The sequence below is a fragment of the Stenella coeruleoalba genome, assembly GCF_951394435.1.
Source record: "Stenella coeruleoalba genome assembly, chromosome: 2".
Classification (NCBI taxonomy): domain Eukaryota; kingdom Metazoa; phylum Chordata; class Mammalia; order Artiodactyla; family Delphinidae; genus Stenella; species Stenella coeruleoalba.
The window spans coordinates 98,489,222-98,511,606 of NC_137147.1; the positions used below are offsets into that span (position 1 = coordinate 98,489,222).

The window sequence follows — 22,385 nt, forward strand, 5'->3', positions numbered from 1 at the left end:
CAACTTATGCTTGCTTAAGGGGAAAGGTGAGTTGGGGTGCTGCATAAAACCAGAGATTGAAATGAGCACAGATAAAGTTCCTTAAGCCAAATATGGAATAGACAAGAGCCACTCCTTGCTCAACGAAATGGACGCAACACCCCATATTAAACGCGTAAGAATGTACCTGACTAGTAAGTATCTTAAAACCTATGGATTGCTATGTCTCCAAAAGAGAATCAAGCGTGTGTACAGGGGCATAAACGCAGCAGTGATAGGATTGGAGAGGTTCGGTGAGCAAATGAAGAACCTTTGAAGTCATACTGCATGGTACCCATACCAGGGGTTTCAACTACCCAGGTTTAAGGTATTCTTCCTTCAGCTAAAACATGCATGTGGAACCCAGAGTATGATCAACCGTGTGAACGGGAGACGTGTTCAAATAAGTCTCAGTTTTCCTCCCCTGGTACTCGGGTGCAACATTCCAGACGCTTTACTAAAACTCTCCCCACTTGGAGAGTCAGCGCCTTTAACCTCCTGTTTGGCCCAGTTTGCAATTTCTGCGGAAGATGAACAGGAATAGCGAGAACCAATGAGAGACTAGCTGGAGGTGTCTGGACGGGCAAATTTAACTCTCATTTTCCACCAGGAAGAGGAAATAACCAAAGGCTCAGTGTGCCATGCCGGAACCAGATTAGGGCCTGAAGCCATCCTGCGGTGTTGCGGCCAGCTCACAAGAAAGCGAGTTGAAGAAAGGAGCTCAGGGGCACTGTAATTCACAAACCTGCAGAGTTATAAATGACAGCTATCGTCCAAAAATATACTGAAGTAAGGCTGCCAAGAGGACTTGAAAGCGGGGCAGAATTGCAGGAAACCGATTTCAGGAGGTAGACTGGAATTGCATTGAAAGCATAGGAAAAGAGGCAGAACGTCCACAATGATGCACTTGGCCAAAAAGGGCGTATGCGTTTTTTCCTGAATATATTCAGGAAAAAACGAATACGCCCTTTTTGGCCAACCAAGCAAGCTTGCAAAGGAAATCTGCACTACAATGAAGTCTCACTTCCCCCCGGTCAAAAGGGCCATCTGAAAAAAGTGTAAAATCCAGAAAGGCAGGACAGGCCATGGAGAACTGGGAGCCTTGTTATGCTGATGGGCGGGATGTAAATTGCCAACAGACACTCGGGAGAAGTGTATGGTGTTTCCTGAAACATCTAAAAAACAAAGCAACAGAGCCTAGGGCACTTCCACTTATGGTCCTATAGCTTAGGGAAATTAAAATCAAAAAGACACAGCCACCCCAAAGTTTGGGACGCCTCTGTTTACAAGAACCTCGTTTACCGTACAAGTTCAGTATCACAGAAAGTGAAAAAAGGATAAAGAACTTGTGGTACTTACGTACAATGCAGTATCACTCAGCAATGAAATCTATGTCATCAGGCCCGTAGCAGCATAATGAGTGGATTCAGGTACGATGATTCTAACTGAAATAAGTCACACAGAAAAAGAAACATCATAAGATATCAGTAATACACGGAATGTAAACGTGGCTACACAGGAACTGAATTCCAAAACAGAACAGGGTCTCAAATTTAGAAAACCAACTTATGCTTGCTTAAGGGGAAAGGTGAGTTGGGGTGCTGCATAAAACCAGAGATTGAAATGAGCACAGATAAAGTTCCTTAAGCCAAATATGGAATAGACAAGAGCTACTCCTTGCTCAACGAAATGGACTCAATACCCCATATTAAACGCGTAAGAATGTACCTGACTAGTAAGTATCTTAAAACCTATGGATTGCTATGTCTCCAAAAGAGAATCAAGCGTGTGTACAGGGGCATAAACGCAGCAGTGATAGGATTGGAGAGGTTCGGTGAGCAAATGAAGAACCTTTGAAGTCATACTGCATGGTACCCATACCAGGGCTTTCAACTACCCAGGTTTAAGGTATTCTTCCTTCAGCTAAAACATGCATGTGGAACCCAGAGTATGATCAACCGTGTGAACGGGAGACGTGTTCAAATAAGTCTCAGTTTTCCTCCCCTGGTACTCGGGTGCAACATTCCAGACGCTTTACTAAAACTCTCCCCACTTGGAGAGTCAGCGCCTTTAACCTCCTGTTTGGCCCAGTTTGCAATTTCTGCGGAAGATGAACAGGAATAGCGAGAACCAATGAGAGACTAGCTGGAGGTGTCTGGACGGGCAAATTTAACTCTCATTTCCCAACAGGAAGAGGAAATAACCAAAGGCTCAGTGTGCCATGCCGGAACCAGATTAGGGCCTGAAGCCATCCTGCGGTGTTGCGGCCAGCTCACAAGAAAGCGAGTTGAAGAAAGGAGCTCAGGGGCACTGTAATTCACAAACCTGCAGAGTTATAAATGACAGCTATCGTCCAAAAATATACTGAAGTAAGGCTGCCAAGAGGACTTGAAAGCGGGGCAGAATTGCAGGAAACCGATTTCAGGAGGTAGACTGGAATTGCATTGAAAGCATAGGAAAAGAGGCAGAACGTCCACAATGATGCACTTGGCCAAAAAGGGCGTATGCGTTTTTTCCTGAATATATTCAGGAAAAAACGCATACGCCCTTTTTGGCCAACCAAGCAAGCTTGCAAAGGAAATCTGCACTACAATGAAGTCTCACTTCCCCCCGGTCAAAAGGGCCATCTGAAAAAAGTGTAAAATCCAGAAAGGCAGGACAGGCCATGGAGAACTGGGAGCCTTGTTATGCTGATGGGCGGGATGTAAATTGCCAACAGACACTCGGGAGAAGTGTATGGTGTTTCCTGAAACATCTAAAAAACAAAGCAACAGAGCCTAGGGCACTTCCACTTATGGTCCTATAGCTTAGGGAAATTAAAATCAAAAAGACACAGCCACCCCAAAGTTTGGGACGCCTCTGTTTACAAGAACCTCGTTTACCGTACAAGTTCAGTATCACAGAAAGTGAAAAAAGGATAAAGAACTTGTGGTACTTACGTACAATGCAGTATAACTCAGCAATGAAATCTATGTCATCAGGCCCGTAGCAGCATAATGAGTGGATTCAGGTACGATGATTCTAACTGAAATAAGTCACACAGAAAAAGAAACATCATAAGATATCAGTAATACACGGAATGTAAACGTGGCTACACAGGAACTGAATTCCAAAACAGAACAGGGTCTCAAATTTAGAAAACCAACTTATGCTTGCTTAAGGGGAAAGGTGAGTTGGGGTGCTGCATAAAACCAGAGATTGAAATGAGCACAGATAAAGTTCCTTAAGCCAAATATGGAATAGACAAGAGCTACTCCTTGCTCAACGAAATGGACTCAACACCCCATATTAAACGCCTAAGAATGTACCTGACTAGTAAGTATCTTAAAACCTATGGATTGCTATGTCTCCAAAAGAGAATCAAGCATGTGTACAGGGGCATAAACGCAGCAGTGATAAGATTGGAGAGGTTCGGTGAGCAAATGAAGAACCTTTGAAGTCATACTGCATGGTACCCATACCAGGGGTTTCAACTACCCAGGTTTAAGGTATTCTTCCTTCAGCTAAAACATGCATGTGGAACCCAGAGTATGATCAACCATGTGAACGGGAGACGTGTTCAAATAAGTCCCAGTTTTCCTCCCCTAGTACTCGGGTGCAACATTCCAGACGCTTAACTAACACTCTCCCGACTTGGAGAGTCAGTCCCTTTAACCTCCTGTTTGGCCCAGTTTGCAATTTCTGCGGAAGATGAACAGGAATAGCGAGAACCAATGAGAGACTAGCTGGAGGTGTCTGGACGGGCAAATTTAACTCTCATTTCCCACCAGGAAGAGGAAATAACCAAAGGCTCAGTGTGCCATGCCGGAACCAGATTAGGGCCTGAAGCCATCCTGCGGTGTTGCGGCCAGCTCACAAGAAAGCGAGTTGAAGAAAGGAGCTCAGGGGCACTGTAATTCACAAACCTGCAGAGTTATAAATGACAGCTATCGTCCAAAAATATACTGAAGTAAGGCTGCCAAGAGGACTTGAAAGCGGGGCAGAATTGCAGGAAACCGATTTCAGGAGGTAGACTGGAATTGCATTGAAAGCATAGGAAAAGAGGCAGAACGTCCACAATGATGCACTTGGCCAAAAAGGGCGTATGCGTTTTTTCCTGAATATATTCAGGAAAAAACGCATACGCCCTTTTTGGCCAACCAAGCAAGCTTGCAAAGGAAATCTGCACTACAATGAAGTCTCACTTGCCCCCGGTCAAAAGGGCCATCTGAAAAAAGTGTAAAATCCAGAAAGGCAGGACAGGCCATGGAGAACTGGGAGCCTTGTTATGCTGATGGGCGGGATGTAAATTGCCAACAGACACTCGGGAGAAGTGTATGGTGTTTCCTGAAACATCTAAAAAACAAAGCAACAGAGCCTAGGGCACTTCCACTTATGGTCCTATAGCTTAGGGAAATTAAAATCAAAAAGACACAGCCACCCCAAAGTTTGGGACGCCTCTGTTTACAAGAACCTCGTTTACTGTACAAGTTCAGTATCACAGAAAGTGAAAAATGGATAAAGAACTTGTGGTACTTACGTACAATGCAGTATCACTCAGCAATGAAATCTATGTCATCAGGCCCGTAGCAGCATAATGAGTGGATTCAGGTACGATGATTCTAACTGAAATAAGTCACACAGAAAAAGAAACATCATAAGATATCAGTAATACACGGAATGTAAACTTGGCTACACAGGAACTGAATTCCAAAACAGAACAGGGTCTCAAATTTAGAAAACCAACTTATGCTTGCTTAAGGGGAAAGGTGAGTTGGGGTGCTGCATAAAACCAGAGATTGAAATGAGCACAGATAAAGTTCCTTAAGCCAAATATGGAATAGACAAGAGCTACTCCTTGCTCAACGAAATGGACTCAACACCCCATATTAAACGCGTAAGAATGTACCTGACTAGTAAGTATCTTAAAACCTATGGATTGCTATGTCTCCAAAAGAGAATCAAGCGTGTGTACAGGGGCATAAACGCAGCAGTGATAGGATTGGAGAGGTTCGGTGAGCAAATGAAGAACCTTTGAAGTCATACTGCATGGTACCCATACCAGGGGTTTCAACTAGCCAGGTTTAAGGTATTCTTCCTTCAGCTAAAACATGCATGTGGAACCCAGAGTATGATCAACCGTGTGAACGGGAGACGTGTTCAAATAAGTCTCAGTTTTCCTCCCCTGGTACTCGGGTGCAACATTCCAGACGCTTTACTAAAACTCTCCCCACTTGGAGAGTCAGCCACTTTAACCTCCTGTTTGGCCCAGTTTGCAATTTCTGTGGAAAATGAACAGGAATAGCGAGAACCAATGAGAGACTAGCTGGAGGTGTCTGGACGGACAAATTTAACTCTCATTTCCCAACAGGAAGAGGAAATAACCAAAGGCTCAGTGTGCCATGCCGGAACCAGATTAGGGCCTGAAGCCATCCTGCGGTGTTGCGGCCAGCTCACAAGAAAGCGAGTTGAAGAAAGGAGCTCAGGGGCACTGTAATTCACAAACCTGCAGAGTTATAAATGACAGCTATCGTCCAAAAATATACTGAAGTAAGGCTTCCAAGAGGACTTGAAAGCGGGGCAGAATTGCAGGAAACCGATTTCAGGAGGTAGACTGGAATTGCATTGAAAGCATAGGAAAAGAGGCAGAACGTCCACAATGATGCCCTTGGCCAAAAAGGGCGTATGCGTTTTTTCCTGAATATATTCAGGAAAAAACGCATACGCCCTTTTTGGCCAACCAAGCAAGCTTGCAAAGGAAATCTGCACTACAATGAAGTCTCACTTCCCCCCGGTCAAAAGGGCCATCTGAAAAAAGTGTAAAATCCAGAAAGGCAGGACAGGCTATGGAGAACTGGGAGCCTTGTTATGCTGATGGGCGGGATGTAAATTGCCAACAGACACTCGGGAGAAGTGTATGGTGTTTCCTGAAACATCTAAAAAACAAAGCAACAGAGCCTAGGGCACTTCCACTTATGGTCCTATAGCTTAGGGAAATTAAAATCAAAAAGACACAGCCACCCCAAAGTTTGGGATGCCTCTGTTTACAAGAACCTCATTTACCGTACAAGTTCAGTATCACAGAAAGTGAAAAATGGATAAAGAACTTGTGGTACTTACGTAGAATGCAGTATCACTCAGCAATGAAATCTATGTCATCAGGCCCGTAGCAGCATAATGAGTGGATTCAGGTACGATGATTCTAACTGAAATAAGTCACACAGAAAAAGAAACATCATAAGATATCAGTAATACACGGAATGTAAACTTGGCTACACAGGAACTGAATTCCAAAACAGAACAGGGTCTCAAATTTAGAAAACCAACTTATGCTTGCTTAAGGGGAAAGGTGAGTTGGGGTGCTGCATAAAACGAGAGATTGAAATGAGCACAGATAAAGTTCCTTAAGCCAAATATGGAATAGACAAGAGCTATTCCTTGCTCAATGAAATGGACTCAACACCCTGTATTAAACGCCTAAGGAAGTACCTGACTAGTAAGTATCTTAAAACCTATGGATTGCTATGTCTCCGAAAGAGAATCAAGCATGTGTACAGGCGCATAAACGCAGCAGTGATAGGATTGGAGAGGTTCGGTGAGGAAATGAAGACCCTTTGAAGTCATATTCCATGGTACCATTCCACGGGTTTCAACTACCCAGGTTTAAGGTATTCTTCCTTCAGCTAAAACATGCATGTGGAACCTAGAGTATGATCAACCATGTGATCGGGAGACGTGTTCAAATATGTCTCAGTTTTCGTACCCTGGTACTCGGGTGCCACATTCCAGATGCTTTACTAACACTCTCCCGACTTGGAGAGTCAGTCCCTTTAACCTCCTGTTTGGCCCAGTTTGCAATTTCAGCGGAAGATGAACAGGAATAGTGAGAAGCAATGAGACACTAGCTGGAGGTGTCTGGACGGGCAAATTTAACTCTCATTTCCCACCAGGAAGAGGAATTAACCAAAGGCTCAGCATGCCGTGCCGGAACCACATTAGGGCCTGAAGCCATCCTGCGGTGTTGCGGCCAGCTCACAAGAAAGCGAGTTGAAGAAAGGAGCTCAGGGGCACTGTAATTCACAAACCTGCAGAGTTATAAATGACAGCTATCGTCCAAAAATATACTGAAGTAAGGCTGCCAAGAGGACTTGAAAGCGGGGCAGAATTGCAGGAAACCGATTTCAGGAGGTAGACTGGAATTGCATTGAAAGCATAGGAAAAGAGGCAGAACGTCCACAATGATGCACTTGGCCAAAAAGGGCGTATGCGTTTTTTCCTGAATATATTCAGGAAAAAACGCATACGCCCTTTTTGGCCAACCAAGCAAGCTTGCAAAGGAAATCTGCACTACAATGAAGTCTCACTTCCCCCCGGTCAAAAGGGCCATCTGAAAAAAGTGTAAAATCCAGAAAGGCAGGACAGGCCATGGAGAACTGGGAGCCTTGTTATGCTGATGGGCGGGATGTAAATTGCCAACAGACACTCGGGAGAAGTGTATGGTGTTTCCTGAAACATCTAAAAAACAAAGCAACAGAGCCTAGGGCACTTCCACTTATGGTCCTATAGCTTAGGGAAATTAAAATCAAAAAGACACAGCCACCCCAAAATTTGGGACGCCTCTGTTTACAAGAACCTCGTTTACTGTACAAGTTCAGTATCACAGAAAGTGAAAAATGGATAAAGAACTTGTGGTACTTACGTACAATGCAGTATCACTCAGCAATGAAATCTATGTCATCAGGCCCGTAGCAGCATAATGAGTGGATTCAGGTACGATGATTCTAACTGAAATAAGTCACACAGAAAAAGAAACATCATAAGATATCAGTAATACACGGAATGTAAACTTGGCTACACAGGAACTGAATTCCAAAACAGAACAGGGTCTCAAATTTAGAAAACCAACTTATGCTTGCTTAAGGGGAAAGGTGAGTTGGGGTGCTGCATAAAACCAGAGATTGAAATGAGCACAGATAAAGTTCCTTAAGCCAAACATGGAATAGACAAGAGCTACTCCTTGCTCAACGAAATGGACTCAACACCCCATATTAAACGCGTAAGAATGTACCTGACTAGTAAGTATCTTAAAACCTATGGATTGCTATGTCTCCAAAAGAGAATCAAGCGTGTGTACAGGGGCATAAACGCAGCAGTGATAGGATTGGAGAGGTTCGGTGAGCAAATGAAGAACCTTTGAAGTCATACTGCATGGTACCCATACCAGGGGTTTCAACTACCCAGGTTTAAGGTATTCTTCCTTCAGCTAAAACATGCATGTGGAACCCAGAGTATGATCAACCGTGTGAACGGGAGACGTGTTCAAATAAGTCTCAGTTTTCCTCCCCTGGTACTCGGGTGCAACATTCCAGACGCTTTACTAAAACTCTCCCCACTTGGAGAGTCAGCGCCTTTAACCTCCTGTTTGGCCCAGTTTGCAATTTCTGCGGAAGATGAACAGGAATAGCGAGAACCAATGAGAGACTAGCTGGAGGTGTCTGGACGGGCAAATTTAACTCTCATTTCCCAACAGGAAGAGGAAATAACCAAAGGCTCAGTGTGCCATGCCGGAACCAGATTAGGGCCTGAAGCCATCCTGCGGTGTTGCGGCCAGCTCACAAGAAAGCGAGTTGAAGAAAGGAGCTCAGGGGCACTGTAATTCACAAACCTGCAGAGTTATAAATGACAGCTATCGTCCAAAAATATACTGAAGTAAGGCTGCCAAGAGGACTTGAAAGCGGGGCAGAATTGCAGGAAACCGATTTCAGGAGGTAGACTGGAATTGCATTGAAAGCATAGGAAAAGAGGCAGAACGTCCACAATGATGCACTTGGCCAAAAAGGGCGCATGCGTTTTTTCCTGAATATATTCAGGATAAAACGCATATGCCCTTTTTAGCCAACCAAGCAAGCTTGCAAAGGAAATCGGCACTACAATGAAGTCTCACTTCCCCCCGGTCAAAAGGGCCATCTGAAAAAAGTGTAAAATCCAGAAAGGCAGGACAGGCCATGGAGAACTGGGAGCCTTGTTATGCTGATGGGCGGGATGTAAATTGCCAACAGACACTCGGGAGAAGTGTATGGTGTTTCCTGAAACATCTAAAAAACAAAGCAACAGAGCCTAGGGCACTTCCACTTATGGTCCTATAGCTTAGGGAAATTAAAATCAAAAAGGCACAGCCACCCCAAAGTTTGGGACGCCTCTGTTTACAAGAACCTCGTTTACCGTACAAGTTCAGTATCACAGAAAGTGAAAAATGGATAAAGAACTTGTGGTACTTACGTACAATGCAGTATCACTCAGCAATGAAATCTATGTCATCAGGCCCGTAGCAGCATAATGAGTGGATTCAGGTACGATGATTCTAACTGAAATAAGTCACACAGAAAAAGAAACATCATAAGATATCAGTAATACACGGAATGTAAACTTGGCTACACAGGAACTGAATTCCAAAACAGAACAGGGTCTCAAATTTAGAAAACCAACTTATGCTTGCTTAAGGGGAAAGGTGAGTTGGGGTGCTGCATAAAACCAGAGATTGAAATGAGCACAGATAAAGTTCCTTAAGCCAAATATGGAATAGACAAGAGCTACTCCTTGCTCAACGAAATGGACTCAACACCGCATATTAAACGCGTAAGAATGTACCTGACTAGTAAGTATCTTAAAACCTATGGATTGCTATGTCTCCAAAAGAGAATCAAGCGTGTGTACAGGGGCATAAACGCAGCAGTGATAGGATTGGAGAGGTTCGGTGAGCAAATGAAGAACCTTTGAAGTCATACTGCATGGTACCCATACCAGGGGTTTCAACTACGCAGGTTTAAGGTATTCTTCCTTCAGCTAAAACATGCATGTGGAACCCAGAGTATGATCAACCGTGTGAACGGGAGACGTGTTCAAATAAGTCTCAGTTTTCCTCCCCTGGTACTCGGGTGCAACATTCCAGACGCTTTACTAACACTCTCCCGACTTGGAGAGTCAGTCCCTTTAACCTCCTGTTTGGCCCAGTTTCCAATTTCTGCGGAAGATGAACAGGAATAGCGAGAACCAATGAGAGACTAGCTGGAGGTGTCTGGACGGGCAAATTTAACTCTCATTTCCCACCAGGAAGAGGAAATAACCAAAGGCTCAGTGTGCCATGCCGGAACCAGATTAGGGCCTGAAGCCATCCAGTAGTGTTGCGGCCAGCTCACAAGAAAGCGAGTTGAAGAAAGGAGCTCAGGGGCACTGTAATTCACAAACCTGCAGAGTTATAAATGACAGCTATCGTCCAAAAATATACTGAAGTAAGGCTTCCAAGAGGACTTGAAAGCGGGGCAGAATCGCAGGAAACCGATTTCAGGAGGTAGACTGGAATTGCATTGAAAGCATAGCAAAAGAGGCAGAACGTACACAATGATGCACTTGGCCAAAAAGGGCGTATGCGTTTTTTCCTGAATATATTCAGGAAAAAACGCATACGCCCTTTTTGGCCAACCAAGCAAGCTTGCAAAGGAAATCTGCACTACAATGAAGTCTCACTTCCCCCCGGTCAAAAGGGCCATCTGAAAAAAGTGTAAAATCCAGAAAGGCAGGCCAGGCCATGGAGAACTGGGAGCCTTGTTATGCTGATGGGCGGGATGTAAATTGCCAACAGACACTTGGGAGAAGTGTATGGTGTTTCCTGAAACATCTAAAAAACAAAGCAACAGAGCCTAGGGCACTTCCACTTATGGTCCTATAGCTTAGGGAAATTAAAATCAAAAAGACACAGCCACCCCAATGTTTGGGACGCCTCTGTTTACAAGAACCTCGTTTACCGTACAAGTTCAGTATCACAGAAAGTGAAAAATGGATAAAGAACTTGTGGTACTTACGTACAATGCAGTATCACTCAGCAATGAAATCTATGTCATCAGGCCCGTAGCAGCATAATGAGTGGATTCAGGTACGATGATTCTAACTGAAATAAGTCACACAGAAAAAGAAACATCATAAGATATCACTAATACACGGAATGTAAACTTGGCTACACAGGAACTGAATTCCAAAACAGAACAGGGTCTCAAATTTAGAAAACCAACTTATGCTTGCTTAAGGGGAAAGGTGAGTTGGGGTGCTGCATAAAACCAGAGATTGAAATGAGCACAGATAAAGTTCCTTAAGCCAAATATGGAATACACAAGAGCTACTCCTTGCTCAACGAAATGGACTCAACACCCCATATTAAACGCGTAAGAATGTACCTGACTAGTAAGTATCTTAAAACCTATGGATTGCTATGTCTCCAAAAGAGAATCAAGCGTGTGTACAGGGGCATAAACGCAGCAGTGATAGGATTGGAGAGGTTCGGTGAGCAAATGAAGACCCTTTGAAGTCATACTGCATGGTACCCATACCAGGGCTTTCAACTACCCAGGTTTAAGGTATTCTTCCTTCAGCTAAAACATGTATGTGGAACCCAGAGTATGATCAACCGTGTGAACGGGAGACGTGTTCAAATAAGTCTCAGTTTTCCTCCCCTGGTACTCGGGTGCAACATTTCAGACGCTTTACTAAAACTCTCCCCACTTGGAGAGTCAGCGCCTTTAACCTCCTGTTTGGCCCAGTTTGCAATTTCTGCGGAAGATGAACAGGAATAGCGAGAACCAATGAGAGACTAGCTGGAGCTGTCTGGACGGACAAATTTAACTCTCATTTCCCACCAGGAAGAGGAATTAACCAAAGGCTCAGCGTGCCGTGCCAGAACCAGATTAGGGCCTGAAGCCATCCTGCGGTGTTGCGGCCAGCTCACAAGAAAGCGAGTTGAAGAAAGGAGCTCAGGGGCACTGTAATTCACAAACCTGCAGAGTTATAAATGACAGCTATCGTCCAAAAATATACTGAAGTAAGGCTGCCAAGAGGACTTGAAAGTGGGGCAGAATTGCAGGAAACCGATTTCAGGAGGTAGACTGGAATTGCATTGAAAGCATAGGAAAAGAGGCAGAACGTCCACAATGATGCACTTGGCCAAAAAGGGCGTATGCGTTTTTTCCTGAATATATTCAGGAAAAAACGCATACGCCCTTTTTGGCCAACCAAGCAAGCTTGCAAAGGAAATCTGCACTACAATGAAGTCTCACTTCCCCCCGGTCAAAAGGGCCATCTGAAAAAAGTGTAAAATCCAGAAAGGCAGGACAGGCCATGGAGAACTGGGAGCCTTGTTATGCTGATGGGCGCAATGTAAATTGCCAACAGACACTCGGGAGAAGTGTATGGTGTTTCCTGAAACATCTAAAAAACAAAGCAACAGAGCCTAGGGCACTTCCACTTATGGTCCTATAGCTTAGGGAAATTAAAATCAAAAAGACACAGCCACCCCAAAGTTTGGGACGCCTGTGTTTACAAGAACCTCGTTTACCGTACAAGTTCAATATCACAGAAAGTGAAAAATGGATAAAGAACTTGTGGTACTTACGTACAATGCAGTATCACTCAGCAATGAAATCTATGTCATCAGGCCCGTAGCAGCATAATGAGTGGATTCAGGTACGATGATTCTAACTGAAATAAGTCACACAGAAAAAGAAACATCATAAGATATCACTAATACACGGAATGTAAACTTGGCTACACAGGAACTGAATTCCAAAACAGAACAGGGTCTCAAATTTAGAAAACCAACTTATGCTTGCTCTAGGGGAAAGGTGAGTTGGGGTGCTGCATAAAACCAGAGATTGAAATGAGCACAGATAAAGTTCCTTAACCCAAATATGGAATAGACAAGAGCTACTCCTTGCTCAACGAAATGGACTCAACACCCCATATTAAACGCCTAAGAATGTACCTGACTAGTAAGTATCTTAAAACCTATGGATTGGTATGTCTCCGAAAGAGAATCAAGCGTGTGTACAGGGGCATAAACGCAGCAGTGATAGGATTGGAGAGGTTCGGTGAGCAAATGAAGAACCTTTGAAGTCATATTGCATGGTACCCATTCCACGGGTCTCAACTCTCCAGGTTTAAGGTATTCTTCCTTCAGCTAAAACATGCATGTGGAACCCAGAGTATGATCAACCGTGTGAACGGGAGACGTGTTCAAATATGTCTCAGTTTTCCTCCCCTGGTACTCGGGTGCAACATTCCAGACGCTTTACTAACACTCTCCCCACTTGGAGAGTCAGGGCCTTTAACCTCCTGTTTGGCCCAGTTTGCAATTTCTGCGGAAGATGAACAGGAATAGGGAGAACCAATGAGAGACTAGCTGGAGGTGTCTGGACGGGCAAATTTAACTCTCATTTTCCACCGGGAAGAGGAAATAACCAAAGGCTCAGCGTGCCGTGCCGGAACCAGATTAGGGCCTGAAGCCATCCTGCGGTGTTGTGGCCATCTCACAAGAAAACGAGTTGAAGAAAGGAGCTCAGGGGCACTGTAATTCACAAACCTGCAGAGTTATAAATGACAGCTATCGTCCAAAAATATACTGAAGTAAGGCTGCCAAGAGGATTTGAAAGCGGGGCAGAATTGCAGGAAACTGATTTCAGGAGGTAGACTGGAATTGCATTGAAAGCATAGGAAAAGAGGCAGAACGTCCACAATGATGCACTTGGCCAAAAAGGGCGTATGCGTTTTTTCCTGAATATATTCAGGAAAAAACGCATACGCCCTTTTTGGCCAACCAAGCAAGCTTGCAAAGGAAATCTGCACTACAATGAAGTCTCACTTCCCCCCGGTCAAAAGGGCCATCTGAAAAAAGTGTAAAATCCAGAAAGGCAGGACAGGCCATGGAGAACTGGGAGCCTTGTTATGCTGATGGGTGGGATGTAAATTGCCAACAGACACTCGGGAGAAGTGTATGGTGTTTCCTGAAACATCTAAAAAACAAAGCAACAGAACCTAGGGCACTTCCACTTATGGTCCTATAGCTTAGGGAAATTAAAATTAAAAAGACACAGCCACCCCAAAGTTTGGGACGCCTCTGTTTACAACAACCTCGTTTACCGTACAAGATCAGTATCACAGAAAGTGAAAAATGGATAAAGAACTTGTGGTACTTACGTACAATGCAGTATCACTCAGCAATGAAATCTATGTCATCAGGCCCGTAGAAGCATAATGAGTGGATTCAGGTACGATGATTGTAACTGAAATAAGTCACACAGAAAAAGAAACATCATAAGATATCACTAATACACGAAATGTAAACTTGGCTACACAGGAACTGAATTCCAAAACAGAACAGGGTCTCAAATTTAGAAAACCAACTTATGCTTGCTTAAGGGGAAAGGTGAGTTGGGGTGCTGCATAAAACCAGAGATTGAAATGAGCACAGATAAAGTTCCTTAAGCTAAATACAGAATAGACAAGAGCTACTCCTTGCTCAACGAAATGAACTCAACACCGCATATTAAACGCCTAAGAATGTACCTGACTAGTAAGTATCTTAAAACCTATGGATTGCTATGTATCCGAAAGAGAATCAAGCATGTGTACAGGGGCATAAATGCAGCAGTGATAGGATTGGAGAGGTTCGGTGAGCAAATGAAGACCCTTTGAAGTCATATTGCATGGTACCCATTCCACGGGTTTCAACTACCCAGGTTTAAGGTATTCTTACTTCAGCTAAAACATGCATGTGGAACCTTGAGTATGATCAACCATGTGATCGGGAGACATGTTCAAATATGTCTCAGTTTTCGTACCCTGGTACTCGGGTGCAACATTCCAGACGCTTTACTAACACTCTCCCGAATTGGAGAGTCAGTCCCTTTAACCTCCTGTTTGGCCCAGTTTGCAATTTCTGCGGAAGATGCACAGGAATAGCGAGAACCAATGAGAGACTAGCTGGAGGTGTGTGGACGGGCAAATTTAACTCTCATTTCCCACCAGGAAGAGGAATTAACCAAAGGCTCAGCGTGCCGTGCCGGAACCAGATTAGGGCCTGAAGCCATCCTGCGGTGTTGCGGCCAGCTCACAAGAAAGCGAGTTGAAGAAAGGAGCTCAGGGGCACTGTAATTCACAAACCTGCAGAGTTATAAATGACAGCTATCGTCCAAAAATATACTGAAGTAAGGCTGCCAAGAGGACTTGAAAGCGGGGCAGAATTGCAGGAAACCGATTTCAGGAGGTAGACTGGAATTGCATTGAAAGCATAGGAAAAGAGGCAGAACGTCCACAATGATGCACTTGGCCAAAAAGGGCGTATGCTTTTTTTCTGAATATATTCAGGAAAAAACGCATACGCACTTTTTGGCCAACCAAGCAAACTTGCAAAGGAAATCTTCACTACAATGAAGTCTCACATCCCCCCGGCTAAAAGGGCCATCTGAAAAAAGTGTAAAATCCAGAAAGGCAGGACAGGCCATGGAGAACTGGGAGCCTTGTTATGCTGATGGGCAGGATGTAAATTGCCAACAGCCACTTGGGAGAAGTGTATGGTGTTTCCTGAAACATCTAAAAAACAAAGCAACAGAGCCTAGAGCACTTCCACTTATGGTCCTATAGCTTAGGGAAATTAAAATCAAAAAGACACAGCCACCCCAAAATTTGGGACGCCTCTCTTTACAAGAACCTCGTTTACCGTACAAGTTCAATATCACAGAATGTGAAAAATGGATAAAGAACTTGTGGTAATTACGTACAATGCAGTATCACTCAGCAATGAAATCTATGTCATCAGGCCCGTAGCAGCATAATGAGTGGATTCAGGTACGATGATTCTAACTGAAATAAGTCACACAGAAAAAGAAACATCATAAGATATCAGTAATACACGGAATGTAAACTTGGCTACACAGGAACTGAATTCCAAAACAGAACAGGGTCTCAAATTTAGAAAACCAACTTATGCTTGCTTAAGGGGAAAGGTGAGTTGGGGTGCTGCATAAAACCAGAGATTGAAATGAGCACAGATAAAGTTCCTTAAGCCAAATATGGAATAGACAAGAGCTACTCCTTGCTCAACGAAATGGACTCAACACCCCATATTAAACGCCTAAGAATGTACCTGCCTAGTAAGTATCTTAAAACCTATGGATTGCTATGTCTCCGAAAGAGAATCAAGCGTGTGTACAGGGGCATAAACGCAGCAGTGATAGGATTGGAGAGGTTCGGTGAGCAAATGAAGACCCTTTGAAGTCATATTGCATGGTACCCATACCAGGGCTTTCAACTACCCAGGTTTAAGGTATTCTTCCTTCAGCTAAAACATGTATGTGGAACCCAGAGTATGATCAACAGTGTGAACGGGAGACGTGTTCAAATAAGTCTCAGTTTTCCTCCCCTGGTACTCGGGTGCAACATTTCAGACGCTTTACTAAAACTCTCCCCACTTGGAGAGTCAGCGCCTTTAACCTCCTGTTTGGCCCAGTTTGCAATTTCTGCGGAAGATGAACAGGAATAGCGAGAACCAATGAGAGACTAGCTGGAGCTGTCTGGACGGACAAATTTAACTCTCATTTCCCACCAGGAAGAGGAATTAACCAAAGGCTCAGCGTGCCGTGCCAGAACCAGATTAGGGCCTGAAGCCATCCTGCGGTGTTGCGGCCAGCTCACAAGAAAGCGAGTTGAAGAAAGGAGCTCAGGGGCACTGTAATTCACAAACCTGCAGAGTTATAAATGACAGCTATCGTCCAAAAATATACTGAAGTAAGGCTGCCAAGAGGACTTGAAAGTGGGGCAGAATTGCAGGAAACCGATTTCAGGAGGTAGACTGGAATTGCATTGAAAGCATAGGAAAAGAGGCAGAACGTCCACAATGATGCACTTGGCCAAAAAGGGCGTATGCGTTTTTTCCTGAATATATTCAGGAAAAAACGCATACGCCCTTTTTGGCCAACCAAGCAAGCTTGCAAAGGAAATCTGCACTACAATGAAGTCTCACTTCCCCCCGGTCAAAAGGGCCATCTGAAAAAAGTGTAAAATCCAGAAAGGCAGGACAGGCCATGGAGAACTGGGAGCCTTGTTATGCTGATGGGCGCGATGTAAATTGCCAACAGACACTCGGGAGAAGTGTATGGTGTTTCCTGAAACATCTAAAAAACAAAGCAACAGAGCCTAGGGCACTTCCACTTATGGTCCTATAGCTTAGGGAAATTAAAATCAAAAAGACACAGCCACCCCAAAGTTTGGGACGCCTGTGTTTACAAGAACCTCGTTTACCGTACAAGTTCAATATCACAGAAAGTGAAAAATGGATAAAGAACTTGTGGTACTTACGTACAATGCAGTATCACTCAGCAATGAAATCTATGTCATCAGGCCCGTAGCAGCATAATGAGTGGATTCAGGTACGATGATTCTAACTGAAATAAGTCACACAGAAAAAGAAACATCATAAGATATCACTAATACACGGAATGTAAACTTGGCTACACAGGAACTGAATTCCAAAACAGAACAGGGTCTCAAATTTAGAAAACCAACTTATGCTTGCTCTAGGGGAAAGGTGAGTTGGGGTGCTGCATAAAACCAGAGATTGAAATGAGCACAGATAAAGTTCCTTAACCCAAATATGGAATAGACAAGAGCTACTCCTTGCTCAACGAAATGGACTCAACACCCCATATTAAACGCCTAAGAATGTACCTGACTAGTAAGTATCTTAAAACCTATGGATTGGTATGTCTCCGAAAGAGAATCAAGCGTGTGTACAGGGGCATAAACGCAGCAGTGATAGGATTGGAGAGGTTCGGTGAGCAAATGAAGAACCTTTGAAGTCATATTGCATGGTACCCATTCCACGGGTCTCAACTCTCCAGGTTTAAGGTATTCTTCCTTCAGCTAAAACATGCATGTGGAACCCAGAGTATGATCAACCGTGTGAACGGGAGACGTGTTCAAATATGTCTCAGTTTTCCTCCCCTGGTACTCGGGTGCAACATTCCAGACGCTTTACTAACACTCTCCCCACTTGGAGAGTCAGGGCCTTTAACCTCCTGTTTGGCCCAGTTTGCAATTTCTGCGGAAGATGAACAGGAATAGGGAGAACCAATGAGAGACTAGCTGGAGGTGTCTGGACGGGCAAATTTAACTCTCATTTTCCACCGGGAAGAGGAAATAACCAAAGACTCAGCGTGCCGTGCCGGAACCAGATTAGGGCCTGAAGCCATCCTGCGGTGTTGTGGCCATCTCACAAGAAAACGAGTTGAAGAAAGGAGCTCAGGGGCACTGTAATTCACAAACCTGCAGAGTTATAAATGACAGCTATCGTCCAAAAATATACTGAAGTAAGGCTGCCAAGAGGATTTGAAAGCGGGGCAGAATTGCAGGAAACTGATTTCAGGAGGTAGACTGGAATTGCATTGAAAGCATAGGAAAAGAGGCAGAACGTCCACAATGATGCACTTGGCCAAAAAGGGCGTATGCGTTTTTTCCTGAATATATTCAGGAAAAAACGCATACGCCCTTTTTGGCCAACCAAGCAAGCTTGCAAAGGAAATCTGCACTACAATGAAGTCTCACTTCCCCCCGGTCAAAAGGGCCATCTGAAAAAAGTGTAAAATCCAGAAAGGCAGGACAGGCCATGGAGAACTGGGAGCCTTGTTATGCTGATGGGTGGGATGTAAATTGCCAACAGACACTCGGGAGAAGTGTATGGTGTTTCCTGAAACATCTAAAAAACAAAGCAACAGAACCTAGGGCACTTCCACTTATGGTCCTATAGCTTAGGGAAATTAAAATTAAAAAGACACAGCCACCCCAAAGTTTGGGACGCCTCTGTTTACAACAACCTCGTTTACCGTACAAGATCAGTATCACAGAAAGTGAAAAAAGGATAAAGAACTTGTGGTACTTACGTACAATGCAGTATCACTCAGCAATGAAATCTATGTCATCAGGCCCGTAGAAGCATAATGAGTGGATTCAGGTACGATGATTGTAACTGAAATAAGTCACACAGAAAAAGAAACATCATAAGATATCACTAATACACGAAATGTAAACTTGGCTACACAGGAACTGAATTCCAAAACAGAACAGGGTCTCAAATTTAGAAAACCAACTTATGCTTGCTTAAGGGGAAAGGTGAGTTGGGGTGCTGCATAAAACCAGAGATTGAAATGAGCACAGATAAAGTTCCTTAAGCTAAATACAGAATAGACAAGAGCTACTCCTTGCTCAACGAAATGAACTCAACACCGCATATTAAACGCCTAAGAATGTACCTGACTAGTAAGTATCTTAAAACCTATGGATTGCTATGTATCCGAAAGAGAATCAAGCGTGTGTACAGGGGCATAAATGCAGCAGTGATAGGATTGGAGAGGTTCGGTGAGCAAATGAAGACCCTTTGAAGTCATATTGCATGGTACCCATTCCACGGGTTTCAACTACCCAGGTTTAAGGTATTCTTACTTCAGCTAAAACATGCATGTGGAACCTTGAGTATGATCAACCATGTGATCGGGAGACATGTTCAAATATGTCTCAGTTTTCGTACCCTGGTACTCGGGTGCAACATTCCAGACGCTTTACTAACACTCTCCCGAATTGGAGAGTCAGTCCCTTTAACCTCCTGTTTGGCCCAGTTTGCAATTTCTGCGGAAGATGCACAGGAATAGCGAGAACCAATGAGAGACTAGCTGGAGGTGTGTGGACGGGCAAATTTAACTCTCATTTCCCACCAGGAAGAGGAATTAACCAAAGGCTCAGCGTGCCGTGCCGGAACCAGATTAGGGCCTGAAGCCATCCTGCGGTGTTGCGGCCAGCTCACAAGAAAGCGAGTTGAAGAAAGGAGCTCAGGGACACTGTAATTCACAAACCTGCAGAGTTATAAATGACAGCTATCGTCCAAAAATATACTGAAGTAAGGCTGCCAAGAGGACTTGAAAGCGGGGCAGAATTGCAGGAAACCGATTTCAGGAGGTAGACTGGAATTGCATTGAAAGCATAGGAAAAGAGGCAGAACGTCCACAATGATGCACTTGGCCAAAAAGGGCGTATGCTTTTTTTCTGAATATATTCAGGAAAAAACGCATACGCACTTTTTGGCCAACCAAGCAAACTTGCAAAGGAAATCTTCACTACAATGAAGTCTCACATCCCCCCGGTTAAAAGGGCCATCTGAAAAAAGTGTAAAATCCAGAAAGGCAGGACAGGCCATGGAGAACTGGGAGCCTTGTTATGCTGATGGGCAGGATGTAAATTGCCAACAGCCACTTGGGAGAAGTGTATGGTGTTTCCTGAAACATCTAAAAAACAAAGCAACAGAGCCTAGAGCACTTCCACTTATGGTCCTATAGCTTAGGGAAATTAAAATCAAAAAGACACAGCCACCCCAAAATTTGGGACGCCTCTCTTTACAAGAACCTCGTTTACCGTACAAGTTCAATATCACAGAATGTGAAAAATGGATAAAGAACTTGTGGTAATTACGTACAATGCAGTATCACTCAGCAATGAAATCTATGTCATCAGGCCCGTAGCAGCATAATGAGTGGATTCAGGTACGATGATTCTAACTGAAATAAGTCACACAGAAAAAGAAACATCATAAGATATCAGTAATACACGGAATGTAAACTTGGCTACACAGGAACTGAATTCCAAAACAGAACAGGGTCTCAAATTTAGAAAACCAACTTATGCTTGCTTAAGGGGAAAGGTGAGTTGGGGTGCTGCATAAAACCAGAGATTGAAATGAGCACAGATAAAGTTCCTTAAGCCAAATATGGAATAGACAAGAGCTACTCCTTGCTCAACGAAATGGACTCAACACCCCATATTAAACGCCTAAGAATGTACCTGCCTAGTAAGTATCTTAAAACCTATGGATTGCTATGTCTCCGAAAGAGAATCAAGCGTGTGTACAGGGGCATAAACGCAGCAGTGATAGGATTGGAGAGGTTCGGTGAGCTAATGAAGACCCTTTGAAGTCATATTGCATGGTACCCATTCCACGGGTTTCAACTACCCAGGTTTAAGGTATTCTTCCTTCAGCTAAAACATGCATGTGGAACCTAGAGTATGATCAACCATGTGATCGGGAGATGTGTTCAAATATGTCTCAGTTTTCGTACCCTGGTACTCGGGTGCAACATTCCAGACACTTTACTAACACTCTCCCGACTTGGAGAGTCAGTCCCTTTAACCTCCTGTTTGGCTCAGTTTGCAATTTCAGCGGAAGATGAACAGGAATAGTGAGAAGCAATGAGACACTAGCTGGAGGTGTCTGGACGGGCAAATTTAACTCTCATTTCCCACCAGGAAGAGGAATTAACCAAAGGCTCAGCGTGCCGTACCGGAACCAGATTAGGGCCTGAAGCCATCCTGCGGTGTTGCGGCCAGCTCACAAGAAAGCAAGTTGAAGAAAGGAGCTCAGGGGCACTGTAATTCACAAACCTGCAGAGTTATAAATGACAGCTATCGTCCAAAAATATACTGAAGTAAGGCTGCCAAGAGGACTTGAAAGCGGGGCAGAATTGCAGGAAACCGATTTCAGGAGGTAGACTGCAATTGCATTGAAAGCATAGGAAAAGAGGCAGAACGTCCACAATGATGCACTTGGCCAAAAAGGGCGTATGCGTTTTTTCCTGAATATATTCAGGAAAAAACGCATATGCCCTTTTTGGCCAACCAAGCAAGCTTGCAAAGGAAATCTGCACTACAATGAAGTCTCACTTCCCTCTGGTCAAAAGGGCCATCTGAAAAAAGTGTAAAATCCAGAAAGGCAGGACAGGCCATGGAGAACTGGGAGCCTTGTTATGCTGATGGGCGGGATGTAAATTGCCAACAGACACTCGGGAGAAGTGTATGGTGTTTCCTGAAACATCTAAAAAACAAAGCAACAGAGCCTAGGGCACTTCCACTTATGGTCCTATAGCTTAGGGAAATTAAAATCAAAAAGACACAGCCACCCCAAAGTTTGGAACGGCTCTGTTTACAAGAAGCTCGTTTACAGTACAAGTTCAACATTGCAGAAAGTGAAAAATGGATAAAGAAGTTGTGGTATTTACTTACAAAGCAATATCACTCAGCAATGAAATCTATGTCATCAGGCCCTTAGCAGCACAATGAGTGGATTCAGGTATGATGATTCTAACTGAAATAAGTCACACAGAAAAAGAAACATCATAAGATATCAGTAATACACGGAATGTAAACTTGGCTACACAGGAACTGAATTCCAAAACAGAACAGGGTCTCAAATTTAGAAAACCAACTTATGCTTGCTTAAGGGGAAAGGTGAGTTGGGGTGCTGTATAAAACCAGAGATCGAAATGAGCACAGATAAAGTTCCTTAAGCCAAATATGGAATAGACAAGAGCTACTCCTTGCTCAACGAAATGGACTCAACACCCCATATTAAACGCCTAAGAATGTACCTGACTAGTAAGTATCTTAAAACCTATGGATTGCTATGTCTCCGAAAGAGAATCAAGCATGTGTACAGGGGCATAAACGCAGCAGTGATAGGATTGGAGAGG

At 43.9% G+C, this 22,385-nt stretch overlaps 1 long non-coding RNA gene across 1 annotated transcript in view; it reads right to left on the minus strand.

Annotated features, from left to right (window-relative positions):
- Positions 1 to 22,385, minus strand: part of LOC307178661 — a 1,149,198-nt gene that overhangs the window by 1,120,872 nt on the left and 5,941 nt on the right. The gene's annotated exons all lie outside the window — the stretch shown is intronic.